This window comes from Schistocerca serialis, chromosome 1 (genome assembly GCF_023864345.2).
Source record: "Schistocerca serialis cubense isolate TAMUIC-IGC-003099 chromosome 1, iqSchSeri2.2, whole genome shotgun sequence".
NCBI classification, from domain to species: domain Eukaryota; kingdom Metazoa; phylum Arthropoda; class Insecta; order Orthoptera; family Acrididae; genus Schistocerca; species Schistocerca serialis.
In genome coordinates this window covers 887,382,600-887,401,433 of record NC_064638.1, presented here as the reverse complement: position 1 = coordinate 887,401,433, position 18,834 = coordinate 887,382,600, and the positions used below count along the sequence as shown (strand labels likewise).

General features: G+C 42.8%; 1 protein-coding gene and 1 pseudogene across 1 annotated transcript in view; one reads left to right on the top strand and one right to left on the bottom strand.

Moving 5' to 3' along the window:
* Nucleotides 1–18,834, top strand: part of LOC126411210 (beta-glucuronidase-like) — a 110,020-nt gene that overhangs the window by 25,771 nt on the left and 65,415 nt on the right. The gene's annotated exons all lie outside the window — the stretch shown is intronic.
* Nucleotides 10,434–10,552, bottom strand: LOC126427038 (5S ribosomal RNA; annotated as a pseudogene).

Here is an 18,834-nt window from a genome sequence, read left to right as displayed (position 1 = left end):
GCAGTTTCGGCTCACTAATGAAGTACAGCGTACGTTGATTCCTTTCTTAAAACGTTTTACGTTGGAGAATCAATTACCTGCGTCCCCATTGCCTATGATGATATCTGCCGTTGTAGATGACGCAACATCGAGTACAAAAATATGCCTCAGAAATACCGCAGCCTAATTCCCAACAAACCAGTCACACCAAAGATGTAAATGCCTGCATTGTAAGCTCGTGAGTGCTTTGTGTCCGATTTCTGTCAGCCTGACAGAGTCCATTACGCTGTGAATACCCTTTTGTGCTGTTGGTGTGTACGTTTTGAAATGACTGATGAAGACAGTCTGGGCCCGTCACAGGCACTACGTACTACTCTGAGGATTACGACACTTAGTGGAGCGTCTGCTATATCTACTTTCGTCGACACTTGTTTCGAATAACAAAGCACACATATAGTGTCATAACTGCGTGAAGAAGGTGGACTTTACACAGCGTGAAAATTATTTAAACCGACCAACTCTGGGAGATTACAGGGAAATAAGAAACATTTTTCTCTTGTGTCATCCGGTAGAGGGCTTAATCGCTCTCAGCACTCATGCAGTTACTCATAGGACGAATCGTACGAATGTAAGAAATGTCCTTCATGAGCAATTGTTAATCCGTTTCATTTACAGCGTGTGCACAACCTGGAACCAGATGATTAACCACTCAGAGCACAGTTTCTGCAGTGGAACCAGGAACAGTGTCAAGTACATCCTACATTTCTGTCCTCTGTGCTGTTCACAGGTGAAGCAACGTTCAGGCATGATGGGATCTTCAACGTCCACAATTCGCATGTTTTGAATGAGGTTAATCCACATGCTACATTTATTAGCGCTCATCATATGTAGTTCTGCGTGAATGTCTGAGCAGATGTTATTGGTGACTGTTTAACCGAGGCATGTCTCCTATCTAGGCCATTAAAATATTATAATTTCCTCGCCAGAGTTGCTGGAATACGTGCCACTTGCTACAGGACAGGACACGAGGTTACAGCATGACGGGGCGACGGCATATTTCAGTCGTTCTGTGCGCCGGTTTTTGAGCCGACAGTTTCCAGGAAAGTGGACTGGCAGTGGTGGTCCTGTACCACGGCCTACTCGATTTTCTGATTTGACCCATCTGGACTTTCTTGTGCGACGAGAGATCTGCAACATTGTTTATAAAGTTTTATTAAATAAATGTTTTTAAAAGTTTAAACTTTGAATACCTAAATCTCAATTTCCTATCACAATTAAAATTCGATAACTAGTTTCGGTTGCTACTGCAATCATCTTCGGATCGTTCAAGATATGAAAAGACGGTGAATAAGCATTGGAAAGCATCGTTAGTTATACTATTGCAAGTAATGAGCTTTTGATACCACTTCTACTCATGCAACTGGACAATTTCCTATATGACCATCAACCTGTGCAATTAGCGTCTACAATCTGGCTTGCTCACGGCGACGTTTCCAGTGACGTACTGTTATTATTTTGGTACTTAGAATGAATGTTGTTGCGTGACTATATTGCTTTCCAATGCTTATTCACCAACTTTTCATTTTTGAACAATCTGAAGATGGTTGCAGATAGCAACCGAAACTAGTTATCGAATTTAATTGTGATAGGAAAATTGCGGTCTTTTCTTTTAAAAAAAAAAATTATTTAATAAACCACATTAAGACGCCGTCTGTTCCCCCTGACCATGTTAGGCTTCACTTGTTTATAAAACTCGGTCAATCAGAAGAGCATCTCGTTGCCCCAATAGTAGCAGAAGTAGTAGGAATTAAGGTCACTCTTTCAGTCTTTGACTGTGTTAGACGGAACATGAATCACGGTGTAGCCTTAGTTTACAAATCAGCGAGGCATTTTTGACGCTCTTGCCCTCGAAAGGCAAAGGTCCCGAGTTCGAGTCTCGGCCCGGCACACAGTTTTAATCTGCCAGGAAGTTTCATATCAGCGCACACTCCGCTGCAAAGTGAAAATCTCATTCAAGAATTAAAACTTGTTTGTGTTACTTTTTGTCCTCACAGGAAAACAGATTAGAAAAAGTGTTTTCGCTGTCCCATAGAACCTGCCAGAGTTGGTTAATTTAAGTAATTTTCGTCCACTGAAAACTCCCTCTATCTGTTTTAAAAATTCCTCGCAGGAAAATAGGACCTTAAAGAAAAATAATTGTTTCAGAGTTCCGTGCAAGCTCATCGGTTTAAATGATTTTCAGCCTGTACATACTACATGAAGCGTTGCGTGTAGCCTTGAACGAGTGGCTGAAGACGGGAACGAGTTCTCAGATGGTGTTTCTTTTTTTTTGTCTCTGTAGCTAAACGGAATGACCCAAACAAACCTGTCGCTGCTAGCGTGTATTGCGAGATGCTCCTACAGGAGATGGAAATATGGAAACACCACAAACACATCACATTATCGTGCCTAATATGGTGCAAGAAAACCGTTGGCATTGAAAACAGCTTCGAGTCGTCTCGCAGTGGATAAATACAGGTCCTGTATGATTTTCAAGTGAATCTTATGCAATTCTTTCAGGAAATAGTGACAAGTTCAGGTAACAGTAATGGAGATGGAAGGCGATCACGCACCATTTTCTCGAACGTTAAGTAACAAAGACGCAATAATATTGAGATCTGGTGATTGGGCTGGCCAGAGGAGATGAGACAGTTCATTCCAGTGCTCACAAAACCAGTTCTGGACGATGCGAGCTGTGTGAAAAGGGGTCCTGTCGCCTTGGAACACAGAATCACCGTTGGGGAATAAACATTGTACCATGGAATGGACCTGTTCAGCCAAAATTGTCCCATAATCCTTGGCAGTAATGCGATCATGCAGAGTACCCACGACGTCCATAGAATACTACAATATGCCTGCCCAAATCACGGAATACCCGTCACATTTCATTCTTGGTAGCTCGGCCAGAAGTTGGAACAGTGTGAAGGAAGAATCATCTGACCAAATGGCATTCTTCTATTGCTCCGTAGTAGAGGTTTTATGGCTGCGAAACCATGTTTTCCTGTTACGGGCATCTACATCACTATGAGTGGTTTCGGAATTCAGATTGCCCTGCACTTCCATGCTTACTGAGCTCCCTTCGTGTTTTAAACATGGCTGCTTGGTTCAGTGACCTTTTATAAATTAAAGTTGAACTAAATAAGCCCTCGGTCACAATTTTTAGTCTTCTTGACCACTTCAATTAGTGCCTTCATCAGAAATTAAATATTTAAAGTGGCCTATAATACAAGTACAAATTTATGAGAAATTTTTTTTATATATAAAAGTGTACTGTTAGTACAAGAAAGAGACAACTGTCGAGCTACAGGTAGCATCAGACTGAGGCGCCCGGGTTTGCCATGGCACTCCCGGTGTAATGTTCACCTGCCCGCGGTTGTTCACGCATGCGCTTCAGTCTGGTGCGACCTGTAGCTCGACAATTACGAGCAGCCTGTAGTGGCTTGCTTTCCATGCATTCTACTTTAAAATTGTGACTTAATCTTTTTCGCTTAATATTTATTTTATACGTGACGTGTAAGTACTGCTTCTTTTTGCACTGTTCTACATCTACATCTACATTTATACTCCGCAAGCCACCCAACGGTGTGTGGCGGAGGGCACTATACGTGCCACTATCATTACCTCCCTTTCCTGTTCCAGTCGCGTATTGTACGCGGGAAGAACGACTGCCAGAAAGCTTCCGTGCGCGCTCGAATCTCTCTAATTTTACATTCGTGATCTCCTCGGGAGGTGTAAGTAGGGGGAAGCAATATTTTCGATACCTCATCCAGAAATGCACCCTCTCGAAACCTGGACAGCAAGCTACACCGTGATGCAGAACGCCTCTCTTGCAGAGTCTGCCACTTGAGTTTGCTAAACATCTCCGTAACGCTATCACGCTTACCAAATAACCCTGTGACGAAACGCTCTGCTCTTCTTTGGATATTCTCTATCCCCTCTGTCAACCCGACCTGGTACGGATCCCACACTGATGAGCAATACTCAAGTATAGGTCGAACGAGTGTTTTGTAAGCCACCTCCTTTGTTGGTGGACTACATTTTCTAAGGACTCTCCCAATGAATCTCAACCTTCTACTCGCCTTACCAACAATTAATTTTATATGATCATTCCACTTCAAATCGTTCCGTATGCATACTCCCAGATATTTTACAGAAGTAACTGCTACCAGTATTTGTTCCGCTATCATATAATCATACAATAAAGGATCCTTCTTTCTATGTATTCGCAATACATTACATTTGTCTATGTTAAGGATCAGTTGCCACTCCCTGCACCAACCAAATGCCAATCCGTTGCAGATCTCCCTGCATTTCGCTGCAATTTTCTAATGCTGCAACTTCTCTGTATACTACAGCATCATCCGCGAAAAGCCGCATGGAACTTCCGACTATCTACTAGGTCATTTATATATATTGTGAAAAGAAATGGTCCCATAACACTCCCCTGTGGCACGCCAGAGGTTACTTTAACCTCAGTAGACGTCTCTCCATTGAGAACAACATGCTGTGTTCTGTTTGCTAGAAACTCTTCAGCCCAGACACACAGCTGGTCTGATATTCCGTAGGCTCTTACTTTGTATATCAGGCGACAGTGCGGAACTGTATCGAACGCCTTCAGTTTTCAGTCTTCAAACTATATTTCTGTGGTTTTACATAAGCAAAAAGTTACCATGTCTGCTGTTGTCAAATAAAACTTTACTTGTGAGTTCATGTACTAAATACTGTTCATTTTAACATTCAGCTGTCTATATTTTATATGTTAAGTAGCCTACTTATATTTACGGCTACTAGATGGCACTCTTGGTGTAATGTTCAGCTGCCCGCACTTGCTACGACGGGCACCTGTCTGTTGCTACCTGTGGCTTTATAGGTATGAGCAACCCATAGTGGCTCGCCTTTCATGTATTCTTTTTAAAATTTTTGTTACTAAAGCCTTTCTGGCTTGATATTTATTTTATACGTGACATGTAAGTACTGTCTCTTTTTGTACTGTTAGTCAGTACTTACACTTTTATATAAACATTTTTTTCTCATAAATCTGCACTTATGTTATAGGCCGCTTTAAATATTTAATTTCTGATGAAGGCACTCATAGAAGTGTTGAAAACTGGTCAAAAAGACTAAAAATTCTGACCGAGCGCTTATTTGCTTCAACTTTAATTCCCTTCGTGTTTTTTTGTGCTGAGGATTCGCGAGTGCTACATTCAGTTCTGTAGTGATTTTTGCAGCTGTCCTCTTTATTTTTCGTCTCTATCGTCTTCAGTGACGGTCCGTCCGATCACTCAACATACACTTTCGTCCACGTTGTGACTTCGCGGATGATTCTTTGCAACTTTCCTTGTATGAGCTTTAAATCTTCGATGCGGTGCCTCTTGAACCCCCAAACACTTCGGCTACCTTGGCTACGGAAGCTGACTCCATACGAGCACAAAAAATTGCCCACGTTCGAATATATTTAGCTCCGACATAATTCACTAAGCTACACAAAACATTGTACTGACCACGACTGACACTTGCAATGTATAGGCGACATTTCGTAGGTTCCCTTCCTGGTTAAATTCAGTAGCGCAATTTATGTTCAAGCATGAATTTCTCGCAGTATTTCCAGATATTTCTCCCACTGTTGTAGCCATCCCCTTTTATGGTGACGACGCAGTATCTGCGGTATAGTACGCGTCGCGCTCTGTTTGTAACACTGACTGGCTCATGTTTTGGACGAGAAACTTGATGCCACAATAATCCTGCTGGTGACTAAAATAGTAGGCAACGTTACACATTTTTCGGTACACATGAGACAGCATGCGCTATCTACGTTCCAAGACGACGTGCATAAATACGCGTTTCTTCCGCGGCTCATACCTCGGATTCTATTGATGCTATAGAGATAGGATCAACTGTTTTGGATAGCCCTTGGACTTGGGACCAGGGACCATTTGTACATCAAACACAAAGATCATCTTAGTGTTACTAACCTACACTACAAGATCAAAGTATGAATATTACACACTTTCTCCTGCTTAGGCAAACAGAACAGATCGGTTGGTTCTATTTGCATTTGATTGGTATGCGGTGGGCCTTAAGAGGCTTATGGGGCACCATTAGTGAACGAACGGTTCCTTATAAAACCCCAAAAAAAGGGTTTTTTTTACCAATTTTCATGCCAAGACGGAACCGGGGATTCCAAGACGGCTAAGAACAGCAAATGGCTGGCATTTTTGCGCTATGTTACCAGGACAGCGATTTGAGACAAAAGTGAAACTTTTACGGATGTTGATGAAGTCCCATACTCCTTGACGGAGCGTAGGGGAACGATGCGGGAGACCCGCACCGCCGTACTAGCCAAGGTCCTTGTAGAGGTGGTTTGCCATTGCCTTCCTCAGACCTTAATAAGGATGAATGATGGTGATGAAGACGACACAACAACACGCAGTCATCTCGAGACAGGTGAAAATCCCAGACCTCGCCGGGAATCGAACCCGGGACCCCGTGCTCGGGAAGCGAAAACGCTACCGCGAGACCACGAGCTACGGACCTTTTACGGCTATTTTATTGTTTCCGAGACACAAAGGTTTAAAGTTACCTTGCTTGTACACATAAAATAAGTACCTAAAATCCGGTGTGAGGCGTAAATGTGGTTTATAAAGTGACGTAACACGAATATATATGGTGTAAAGAGTCTCCGTTATCATCATAAGAGTTCTGGAAACCCCGTGTTGTACTACTGGAGCATATGCACAATTTTTTTCACGTAAAATCTAGCCTGAGGCGTAAAATTAGTTTTGCGTTATTTCAAATTCACATACGTAAACTATCAAAATATTAGTGGCCCATAAAGTTCTTTTAATATGACATGCCCAGTGGTGGCCAGTAAAACATGGGAACGAGCGAAAAAATGCTCCTACCGGAGCATAAAAAGGGCGAAAATGCTCCTGTATAAAAGACTCTGACTGAGAAGTAGGGACTCAACTGCCTCAGTCTGCCTTCCTCAGGACCTTTCCAAACATTTTGAGATAGGAATGTATTCGCGCTTTTTTTATACTGAGCGAGAAAGAGACAGCGGCAGTGGGAAGGAGTCGGAAAAGTTATAAATATGGAAGCTAGTAGACAGTGGTTGTGGAGTAGAAAGAACGAAGGAGACAACCGCAATGCGAGAGAAAGAAAGGGATACAGTGGCAGCGGAACAGTTGACAGTGACAGAACAGTACTAGGAAAAGAGTGAAGGAGACAGTGCCAGTGGAAGAGGAATAAAGGCCAGCCGCAGTGGGCGAGCAGTTCTAGGCGCTTCAGTCCGGAACCACGCTGCTGCTACAGTCGCAGGTTCGAATCCTGCCTCGGGCATGGATGTGTGTGATGTCAGGTTAATTAGATTTAAGTAGTTCTAAGTTCTAGGAGACCGATGACTTCAGATGTTGAGTCCCATAGAGCTTAGAGCGTTCTGAACCATTTTTTGAGGAATAAAGAGGAGGAGGAAGTGGAAGTGGGTGAGAGCCAGTGATAATGGGAGAGGAGTCTATGACATTAACAACAAGGAAGAGAGAGTGACAGTGAGAAGAGACAGCAGCAGTGGGAATGAATGAATGGGATAGTAGCAGTAACAGAGGACAAGAGGGAGACAATAACGTGAGAGGAGACAGTGGTAGTAGGACAGTGCGAAGGAGACTGTGGCTGTGAGACAGGAGCCAGTGACAGAGAGACACAAAGAAATAATGATAAAGAGTTGGCCAGCATGAGTGGATGAGAATGGTCAAGGGGAGTGGATAGATGTGAGTGACTTTAGTGATGTATTGGTGGGTGTGAGCGAGTTACAGGCAGGGGAACTTGTGGGAGTAAGACATGAGTTACATGTTAGTAAGAGCTGTTCTCGTGCCAAAATTTTTAAAGATGCTGAGGAACGTAGAATGAGACGGCCGGTGTCCGACTTTTCAGGCAAAGTCTTTTAAACAGGTGCATGTTCGCCCTTTTTTGTGCTCCGATAGAAGCTTTTTTCCACTGGTTAGCTTATCAGTATAATTAGGCTCGTGCTATCGCTTAAATAGCCTATGGACGCTTATGCCTTCAATGATTAAGAGAAAGCAAAAAAAGAAAAAAGTCGAAAGAGCAGTAAACTAAGGTAGCGTAAGAAAATAAAGGAACATACAGATTGGCGCAAAACGACTTTCTCTTCCTAAACAATAAACTGTGCAAGATATTATTGTTGCAGCATCACAATTTTTGTCAATGTGTGTACAATAAATTTATAAAGCCACACTACACAACTGTAAAGAGCTTTGTTTACTCACAACATCGGAGGAATTTCGACGCTGACTCCGTGTAACTATACATCAGTGTTTCTTCTATAGTAAATTAAGGGAACTGTCGTTGGTGCATCTCCTTCCTTGCATATTTGCGCGTGCTTCGTGATCTCTCTGAAAAAAAAGTAGTAGGTTTATTACCCTGAGTAGATATTTTAGATGCACTAACTGTAAATTAGTATTGTGGTATGCTGTACATTAGTTGATACGAACTTCGTGTAACGTAAGGACAGCATTCTAATTCTTCATTGTCAACAGTAAGGTTCTAATGCGGCCCTATGACACTATATACAGGGTGTTACAAAAAGGTACGGCCAAACTTTCAGGAAACATTCCTCACACACAAAGAAAGAAAATATGCTACGTGGACATGTGTCCGGAAACGCTCACTTTCCATGTTAGAGCTCATTTTATTACTTCTCTTCAAATCACATTAATCATGGAATGGAAACACACAGCAACAGAACGTACCAGCGTGACTTCAAACACTTTGTTACAGGAAATGTTCAAAATGTCCTCCGTTAGCGAGGATACATGCATCCACCCTCCGTCGCATGGAATCCCTGATGCGCTGATGCAGCCCTGGAGAGTGGCGTTTTGTATCACAGCCGTCCACAATACGAGCACGAAGAGTCTCTACATTTGGTACCGGGGTTGCGTAGACAAGAGCTTTCAAATGCCCCAATAAATGAAAGTCAAGAGGGTTGAGGTCAGGAGAGCGTGGAGGCCATGGAATTGGCCCGCCTCTAGCAATCAATCGGTCACCGAATCTGTTGTTGAGAAGCGTACGAATACTTCGACTGAAATGTGCAGGAGCTCCATCGTGCATGAACCACATGTTGTGTCGTACTTGTAAAGGCACATGTTCTAGCAGCACAGGTAGAGTATCCCGTATGAAATCATGATAACGTGCTCCATTGAGCGTAGGTGGAAGAACATGGGGCCCAATCAAGACATCACCAACAATGCCTGCCCAAACGTTCACAGAAAATCTGTGTTGATGGCGTGATTGCACAATTGCGCGCGGATTCTCGTCAGCCCACACATGTTGATTGTGAAAATTTACAATTTGATCACGTTGGAATGAAGCCTCATCCGTAAAGAGAAAATTTGCACTGAAATGAGGATTGACACATTGTTGGATGAACCATTCGCAGAAGTGTACCCGTGGAGGCCAATCAGCTGCTGATAGTGCAAGCACACGCTGTACATGGTACGGAAACAATTGGTTCTCCCGTAGCACTCTCCATACAATGACGTGGTCAACGTTACCTTGTACAGCAGCAACTTCTCTGACGCTGACATTAGGGTTATCGTCAACTGCACGAAGAATTGCCTCGTCTATTGCAGGTGCCCTCGTCGTTCTAGGTCTTCCCCAGTCGCGAGTCATAGGCTGGAATGTTCCGTCTCTCAATTGCTTCAAACGTCTTCCTGTCGGGAAACCTTCGTTCTGGAAATCTGTCTCGATACAAACGCACCGCGTCACGGCTATTGCCCCGTGCTAATCCATACATCAAATGGGCATCTGCCAACTCCGCATTTGTAAACATTGCACTGACTGCAAAACCACGTTCGTGATGAACACTAACCTGTTGATGCTACGTACTGATGTGCTCGATGCTAGTACTGTAGAGCAATGAGTCGCATGTCAACACAAGCACCGAAGTCAACATTACCTTCCTTCAATTGGGCCAACTGGTGGTGAATCGAGGAAGTACAGTACATACTGACGAAACTAAATTGAGCTCTAACATGGAAATTAAGCGTTTTCGGACACATGTCCACATAACATCTTTTCTTTATTTGTGTGTGAGGAATATTTCCTGAAAGTTTGGCCGCACCTTTTTGTAACACCCTATGTAACCTTCACACTTTTTACTTTCTTTCTTTTTATTGCGTACCTAAAGATAATTATATTCCGCCCGAACAGGCTATGAAGGCAGAATTTTAACAACTCTCCGCCGTGTAGTCCTCAGCCCACAGGCGCCACCGAATGAGGATGTGGAGGGGAATGTAGTCAGCGCACCGCTCTCTCGGCAGTATGTTAGTTCCCGAGACCGGAGCCGCTACTTCTCAATCAAGTAGCTCCTCAGTTTGCCTCACAAGGGCTGAGTGCACCCCGCTTGCCAACAGCGCTCGGTAACCCGGATGGTCACCCATCCAAGTGCTAGCCGAGCCCGACAGCGCTTAACTTCGGTGATCTGACGGGAACGGGTGTTACCACTGGCGGCAAGGCCGTTGGCATTGCGTATCTAGCATGTGGAATAAGATGATGGAAGATTGAACGTAAGCTATGGGAAATACTGTGAAGTCTGAATAGGGACATAGCTAAACTGCGAAGTGAAACTGAAATAAAAACAGCTTCGCGCAGGAAATTCTTCCTGGTTCTCAGTGGGCCTGTTTCATCTAATATTGACATGTCGTCCACCCTGAAGCTAAATTTTTTAAACGAAGCAACACTGACGTAACAATTCTTGTGCAGTAGAAGCCTGTCGAATTTACAAGGCCCCCTTCAGTTTACCGTCTTGCCGCGCGGAGTGGCTGCTCGGTTAGAGGCGTAATGTAACGGATTGCGCGGCCCCTCCCGCCGGAGGCTCGGGTCCTCCCTCGGCCATAGGTATGTGTGTTGTTCTTTGAATAAGTTAGTTTAAGTAGTGTGTGAGTCTAGGGCCCGATGACCTCAGCAGTTTGGTCCCTTAGGAATTCACGCACATTTGAACATTTTTTACCGTCTCCGCAATTTTAAAGACGGTAAAATACTTCCTTTTTGGCTAACTTCACAGGTGGACACAAGGTACTACAAACAATAAATGATGGGAATCCCTGGAGCGAAGGCGACGTTCTTTTCGAGGAAAACTATTGAGAAAATTTAGAGAACCGGTTTTTGAAGCTGACTGCTGAACGATTCTACTGCCGCCAACATACATTGCGCGTTAAGACCACGAACATAAGATTCGAGAAATTAGGGCTCATACGGAGGCCTATAGGCAGTTGGTTTTCTCTCGCTCTATTTGCGAGCGGAACAGGAAAGGAAAAGACTGGTAGTGGTACGGGATACGCTTCGCCACGCACTATACAATGGCTTGGGGAGTACCGATGTAGATGTAATACTAAGCAACTATTTCTCATAGTGTATTAGGATGTGCTGTAAGCTATAGCAATAAAAAAGCACTTTCACAGTTACAATATCCTATATTAATACAGTCTAAATCGCCAGATTTCTGTATAATGAAAAATTAAAGGCTACAAGAAAATAAATGAAATAGAACGAACTGACACTTGGAGCTCCAAAAGCTCAGCGTTTATCACAGGATGCAATAACGTGACCAAGTTCAGAGTGTCGTGCACGATACAGCCCTCGGCAGCGCTGATATCCAGAGTAAATGTGTCCAAGTCTTATCACGTGTAGTCGAGTACTGCATCTTGAGGACGCCAAGGGTAATGCTGATTGGCTAACGTTCACAAAGTCGTAGTGCAACTCGGTGTAACCATGAAATTCTATAGCATTTGGTTTCTCGATTGGATTTAGTCGTATTTGATTGTGTTTGTATTATAAGTTTGTGTTATTTCGTATGTCGTTTCAAGGCAATGGTGCGTTGAAGACAAACACGTCATTCTTGGTACGATTTTTTATAAATAAGTTTCAACTAACAACACATCAGTGGTAAAAGTAGTTAGGAAATCGTAAGATGAGGAATAATGACTGTAGTTACATGAGCTAACCGTAGCATGAAAAGTAGAGGCGCGGAGCTATGGAGTTGAAGGCAGTAGGTTGACGTCCTATTACCAGCTAATTTTATTTTCGTCTTCGCATTCGTAATGGATTTTAGGGTTTTCGTATTAACGTAATAGAATTCTGTTCTGCAATATTCGATAATATTTACATATAAGAGCGCGCTGCCTCAAGAATGGGTTTGTTCGATTTTGTAACTTCAGTCTGATTAGTAGACGAAAGATGAAATTGCTGCGAGTTGTCACAAGCATTTGGGTGTATTCCGAATATTTCTCGATTTCCGACGGTGTGGTTTGGCACGAACCTAAGAGCACAGCTTAAATGTCAATAGTGCTCCTGGCAGGCCGAGCCCCAGGCGACATTGTTACGGACTTTATTATGCTTTTCTTATGACGTCATGGATATTGGCCAGTCAGCAACTAATTCTCTGGCAGTTGCACGATGCAGGTGTAATAGAGCACTGCTGACACAAAGTCCCGCGGACTTACATGCGCTATGATACTACATATAATTAAAGTACACATAATAAAAGAACATGCAGGATAAAACAGTACAGGCGATACATAAAGATCTATCCCCACGGTTAATGGTTAAATATGAAACTAAACATCGTTAAGTTACTTACTAAGTCTCTCATAATATAAGAATAGAGGGCATACACAAATTTTTCCCAATTTGGTTAACAGTAAAGTGTGAGCTGAAAATTATTTAGTTACTTGCACTTTCATTACATACATAAGACAAGATACCAGAGTAGGCAGAAAAGCGTAGAAAGGAGGTACAAGCAAGCAGTAGTACGAGTTATTTAGTAAATCTGGTCTATTTTTGAAGAGTTTCAAATTCTTTACGAGTGGAAAAAGGTATCTCTTTTAGCCAGTTTTGGATCTTATCTTTAAAGATATTTAAAGAGGCAGCATGTGCCTGCACGGGTAAAGTGTTGAAAAGCTTTATTCCTACGCATTCGTAACTGCTTTGTCGTCTTTTTTTTAATCTAGTTGTAAGTATGTCTGTCTTTAAAGGTTGACGAGTATAGTGGTTAGGAATGTGCAGCTTAAGATTACAGCTGTCAAGGTTTTCTTTTATGTTAGGAGGGAGCTGTATATAAAAAGAGATGGAACTATCATTGCCTGTAATTCTTTGGAATTAGCCTAAGTGTTATATTAGTTTTGGTAATCCCAGAGATGCTCCTGATGACTTTCGTCTGCCAAATAAAAAAATTTCATGGCCCCTCGAGAATCACCCGTTAGAAGAATGCCATAGTTTAAACAACAATGAAAGAAGGCATAATAGAAGTTAATCAGAAGTTTTTCAAAAACAGATGTGTGTAATTTTTTGAGTAGATAGGTAACTCGTGAAATTTTTCGAGCTATGTAGTCTATTTGACTCTCCCAAGTTAACTTTGTATCAAGGTGTACGCCAAGCAGGTTGGTAGAAGTGGACTCAGCCCCATGATAGGATGAACTGAAAAAAATATTTACAGTCTTTTCATAGTTAATAGCTAACTCACTGACTTCAAACAACATAATGGATAATCTTGCCAGGTAAAATAAATGCATAAATAAATAAATAAATAAAATGTTTACTTTGCCCCTTCAGTTTATTTAAGTCCTTCCCAGAATTGATAAAGTTGTATCAACTGCATAAAGCTCAGATTTGCAGGCAAGTTACTGGGCAGGTCATTTATACATATTATAAACAGTAGTAGCCCGAACACTCATCCTTGGGAATCACGTCCAGTAACATTCAGAAACTAAGAATTTTGACCATGGTAGCTTACAGTTTATTTCCTGTTACAGAGATAGGATGTAATGAGGGAGAGTCCAGGTCCCTAATGACGTGACACCATCTGTGGTTTACAAAACCAAATGCCTTGCTCAAGTTCACTAGTGTGACTTCAGCAGATAATTTGGATTCAGAAACGGATTTCACACCAGAAACATTTTCAAAGGCTGTAACTATTGATAGGGCGACGGCCTAGCCGCAGTGGATACACCGGTTCCCGTGAGATCACCGAAGTTAAGCGCTGTTGGGCGTGGCTGGCACTTGGATGGGTGACCATCCAGTTGCCTTGCGCTGCTGCCATTTTTCGGGGTGCACTCAGCTACTCGACCGAATAGTAGCGGCTTCGGTAAAGAATACCATCATAACGACCGGGAGAGCAGTGTGCTGACCCCACGCCCCTCCTATTCGCATCCTCCCTTAAGGATGACACGGCGGTCGGGTGGTCCCGGTAGGCCACTTGTGGCCTGAAGACGGAGTGTTTTTTTTTTTTTTTGTAACTATTGATAATTTGGGCCTAAAACTATATTGAGACGTAGTCAGTATATGTTTTTTGTCAAATGCGCGTAAACTTGCTTACAATATTCAACTTTTTCTTGAGAACATAGATACCACAGAAATTGGACGATAATTATTAGTGCAGGATTGTCACTCTTTTTGTGTAAAGGAACGACTACAATCTTTTTCAGATGTTCTTGAAAAATACCACTGACAAACATTCAGTTTTAAGTGTGCAGAGAGGGAATGACATTAAATCTTTTTTTTTTTATCACAAAATTTGAGAAACCATAAATATCTTCTGATCTGGAGCCTCTTAATTATGCTACTGATTTAACTACATCACATTCCAAAGATATAAGAGGATGTAGCTTTTTTCACTTTAGCTTTGAATGGCTCTCTCTACCATCGTCGTAAGGAGTAAAACACATCTGACTGCCAGTGCTGGCACGATATTCCGATTATATGGGCACAATTGCAGCATCTAGAACCAGTCAGAGAGGCCGGAGTGAAGTGTACGTCACGAAAGTAGGCCTGAAGTCGCTCGCTCGCTCAGCTCAACAGACAAAATCCGTTTCTAAACCTGTTAACTCGCAGCTGGGCGTGTACGTACTAACGAGAATTGCATCTTCTACTGGAATCTGCTATTATGAAGTCTTACTGATTAACAGTCCTACAACAAAATTTAATTTAAGATTAATAAACGATATAAATGGTATAACGGCTTGTTTACAGCATTTAGTCTTTTCTGCATAACAGTCCTCACTTCATACAAGAAGTGGTGCCTTATGCACCTGATAATCATTTTGGGATGATTTTAATTTTATTGTACACCAGTACAGCCGTACAGCTCGCGCTATTCGTCCACGAGACTCAGAGGACCATAGACACGGGTTCACAGGTAGATGCCGTGTTCCTTGACTTCCGCAAGGCTTTCGATACAGTTCCCCACAGTCGTTTAATGAACAAAGTAAGACCATATGGACTATCAGACCAATTGTGTGATTGGATTGAAGAGTTCCTAGATAACAGAACGCAGCATGTCATTCTCAATGGAGAGAAGTCTTCCGAAGTAAGAGTGATTTCAGGTGTGCCGCAGGGGAGTGTCGTAGGACCGTTGCTACTCACGGTATACATAAATGACCTTGTGGATGACATCGGAAGTTCACTGAGGCTTTTTGCGGATGATGCTGTGGTATATCGAGAGGTTGTAGCAATGGAAAATTGTACTGAAATGCAGGAGGATCTGCAGCGAATTGACGCATGGTGCAGGGAATGGCAATTGAATCTCAATCTAGACAAGTGTAATGTGCTGCAAATACATAGAAAGATCCCTTATCATTTAGCTACAATATAGGAGGTCACAACTGGAAGCAGTTAATTCCATAAATTATCTGGGAGTACGCATTAGGAGTGATTGAAAATGGAATGATCATATAAAGTTGATCGTCGGTAAAGCAGATGCCAGACTGAGATTCATTGGAAGAATCCTAAGGAAATGCAATCCGAAAACAAAGGAAGTAGGTTACAGTACGCTTGTTCGCCCACTGCTTGAATACTGCTCAGCAGTGTGGGATCCGTACCAGATAGGGTTGATAGAAGAGATAGAGAAGATGCAACGGAGAGCAGCCTTCGTTACAGGATCATTTAGTAATCGCGAAAGCGTTACGGAGATGATAGATAAACTCCAGTGGAAGACTCTGCAGGAGAGACGCTCAGTAGCTCGGTACGGGCTTTTGTTGAAGTTTCGAGAACAAATCTTCACGAAGAGTCAAGCAGTATATTGCTCTCTCCTACGTATGTCTCGCGAAGAGACCATGAGGATAAAATCAGAGAGATTAGAGCCCACACAGGCATACCGACAATTCTTCTTTCCACGAACAATACGAGATGGAATAGAAGGGAGAACCAATAGAGGTACTCAACGTACCCTCCGCCACACACCGTCAGGTGGCTTGCGGGGTGTGGATGTAGATGTAGATAAGTAGGCCTATGGACTTCCAATCATTGTAGGACTAATAACACTAAGACTCCATGATAGAGGACTCCAGTAGAAGATGCAATTCTCGTTTCAACGTACACGCCTAGTTACGAGTTAACAGGTGTAGCAATGTAGTTTGTCTGCTGAGTTGAGCGGGCGAGCGAGCGAGCGCAGACCTACTTTCGTGACGTACGCGCCACGGCCTTCCTTTCTCGTAGGCCTCGGCCGCAGGACCAGTGACGTCATGTGGAGCGAGGGGCCGGCGCCAGGTTTGAAACTGCCGCTGTTGCTTTGCTACAAGTGTAAGCTAACCGTCTTTGCTTTTGCTCGATACCCAGAGTTCGTCTCTCCCTAGTTCTGCTAAAATGGTTACTGTTTATTCTATTGGCGGCCACTTCCTTTACAACGGAACTCCAATACGATAACGCATGAGTCGAGACTCTCGTCTTTACAAATTGCATTTATGTCCTCTTTCCGGGTAATGCTTAGCTGTGGCTGACTTCACAACCTTCCTTTGTTTATTATGCCGTTTGTGCTCACTACAACGCTCCACAACTGTGCGAATTGTTTGATCTAAGCCAGGCTCGTCCAAACTGTGCCCCCGGGGCGTCAGCGCCCGCGATCGCCCACAGCCAGCGCCCCGGGCGAATTAGCATGTTGGCGCAGTGGCCGCGCCTCGCCATGCCCCTGTACGCGCCAGCAGCGGTCAAAAGCGACACAAAGCCGTTAGGCAACAAACATAAGGCTACAGTGGATCGAGATGGATGGTCAACAGCAGCAGACAAAAAGAAAGAGGAGCGGCGCGTCCGCACTATTAAAACCCGAGTGGGAAATTAATTTCATTTGTACTGCTGTCGAAAATCATGCCAAATGTTTAGTATGACATCGGAACCTCATGTATTTAGAAAAAGTACTCGATTGAACGGCACTTTAATACCTGTCACAAATATCAGTTCGAAAATTTGTCGCAAGACGAAAGCCAATCAACGCTTGAAGAGCTGAAAGAAAATTTCAAGCAGCATTACAGTGAAGTAAGTGTTTCCTATCGTATGACTCTTTGTAATTTATAAAGATGATAAATAAAGCTATATTTTGCCAGTTATCGAATATCAGATTGTCAGCAACAAGGAACATTTCTTTTCGGTTAGTTCTTATACCTGGGTTGCATTAAATCGCGTCGCACAGACATAAGAAAAAGTTTCACGTGCGTTATTTTTGCCACTTTCTGAAAAGCCGTCTCAAACGCTCTCTCGGGCAGCAAAGTGTCATTAAGAGTCATTCTTTGTTTTTGTATATTTGTATTTTTATGGATGGGAAAACATATATTGTAGTTTGATCTATGTTTTAAATGAATTAAAACGCAGATATTCCAACAGATAAAAATTTATTTTGCGACCACATTTCGCTGTCCTGGATAACGTCTAAGGCCGCTTTTCGGGGGAACTGGGTGAAAACACACCAAAAACCAAACTTTTTTTTGTTAGTTTTTTATTTGAGTTTCAATGAATGAAACAGCTGTTAAAATGATAAAAGTGTTTAAAAACAGGATTGTACAAAATTAATTGTATTTTCTCTTTTTGCCGTGGTAGGAGCAGGACACAGGTGGGATAAGTTTGCGCTTCAGTTACAATTGCTCGCTGAGAATTGCGAAAGCAGGGAAACCCTTTGCGGCTGGGAATCACATCAAGGATTGCCTGGTCGACTCGGCTTGTATTTGTCCAGCAGACCTCACGGAAAAATTTCAAAAAAATAGCTCTTTCGCCTCAAATTGTTGCTCGCCGAGTCGAAGATACGGCCTCAGATTGGAACAGCAATTAATGGAGAGAGCGGCAAACTTCATTTCATTTTCTATTGCTCTTGACGAGTCCGCGGACGTTGCGGGTATATCTCAGCTCGTCATATTCATTCGAGGTGTTGACGACAATCTGCGTGTCACCGAAGAATTTATCGACCTTATACCATTAAAAGACACAACCATGGGTTTGGATATTTTTCTAGCCGTGGAAAACATGTTAGAGTCAATGGGTTTAAAATGGGAACGTCTGACCAGTCTAACAACGGATGGAGCCCTTGCGCTACGAGGGATACGCACTGGATTTCTGAGTTTTGTCAGGTCAAAAATGGCTGAAGTCGGCTGTTCCTTATTCGCGGCAGTCCATTGTCTGATAATCTACCAAGAGGCACTTTGTACGAAGATTTTCAACATAAAAAATATTATGGACACAGTTCTTCGAACGGTTAATTATCTTCGATCGCATGGACTCACACCGTCAATTTAAAGAATTTCTGGCTGATATCGAAGCAGAATACCCCGACATCCCCTACCACGCCGAAGTAAGATGGCTGAGCAGAGGAAAAGTGCTTCATCGGTTTTTCACCTTGAGGGGCGAAATAAATACCTTTTTGGAAATGAAAGGATGTCCAGGAGAATTACTTTGTGATCGTATGTGGGTGGCGAATTTGGCTTTTTTGAGTGATCTTAGTGCTCATTTAAATACTTCGAACTATTCACTCCAAGGCGAAAATCTCACTGT